Below are 980 nucleotides of genomic sequence, written 5' to 3'. Positions count from 1 at the left end.
GCATAGTTGGACCAGCATCAACTTTGAAACCAGTGAGATGTGTATAAGAGACAGGTATACATATGTATGAGCTAGCATACATATCGACCCTGATTTTTGTGAGCCACGGAAAAATATTTTAGAATTGACAAATATTGTAAATCGACAACAGCTATGTTGCCACTTTTTCACTTCTTTCTTAGAACAAATATCAGAAAGTTGTTCAATTTATAATTTTTAGCTTTTGCCATCGTAGCGAAAAGACGATTGTAGGCAAAGGCATGCTCGGGGAGATGTTACCGCGTCTGTTTTTATGAATGAAGCGATGTCGCTTGTTGAAAGTGCGCCTGCGTTTATGAATGAAATCGTTTTGTTGTAAAATTTACTACATTTGGGCTTCGTTAATTTGGCTGCCATATTGACTTGTGATGCCTCTGCTATTTGAGACAATTGTTGTTTTTGTAGAACAATGTTTAAATGTTTTGTTGGTGACATATTCACATGTTTACGCATGTGTATGTTTGTAAGCTTGTTAAATGTATGTACATATAATATATGAATGTATGAACACGCATATCCATGAGCGCATATTAATATATTGATAAGTGATAACATCATGATTCGCATATGAGCATGTTCAGAGACATAAGATTAATATGATGGAAGATCTATTTATGTATTTACTTATTGTGATAAATTTAATTTCTATTAGTAAGAAATATAACACAAAAACAATATATACAAAAATATTTATTAGTATAGTATATTATGTAAATTCAAATCCAATAAAATTATTAAATATGCAAACTGAAATTATCTATAAATATTAATATGCATGCATTCAAACAAAAATGTACTCACATCATAATTATTTTTACATGCCGATATGGAATTGCTGAGGGCAAAAAGCAAAAGCTTACATACACTTGTGCTCACACAATTAAGCCACATAAACGTTATGGTGTACAAATTCATAAAAGTTGAATTTTATTGATAAATCG

At 30.8% G+C, this 980-nt stretch overlaps 1 protein-coding gene across 3 annotated transcripts in view; it reads right to left on the bottom strand.

The window, feature by feature from the left end:
• The window catches only part of LOC108968445 (beta-glucuronidase), a 93,441-nt gene that overhangs the window by 10,852 nt on the left and 81,609 nt on the right, over positions 1–980 (bottom strand). The gene's annotated exons all lie outside the window — the stretch shown is intronic.

Source organism: Bactrocera latifrons, unplaced genomic scaffold (assembly GCF_001853355.1).
Source record: "Bactrocera latifrons isolate USDA-ARS-PBARC rearing strain unplaced genomic scaffold, ASM185335v1 scaffold_216, whole genome shotgun sequence".
In the NCBI taxonomy this organism is placed as follows: Eukaryota; Metazoa; Arthropoda; class Insecta; order Diptera; family Tephritidae; genus Bactrocera; species Bactrocera latifrons.
This window is presented reverse-complemented; position numbering and strand designations above follow the sequence as displayed.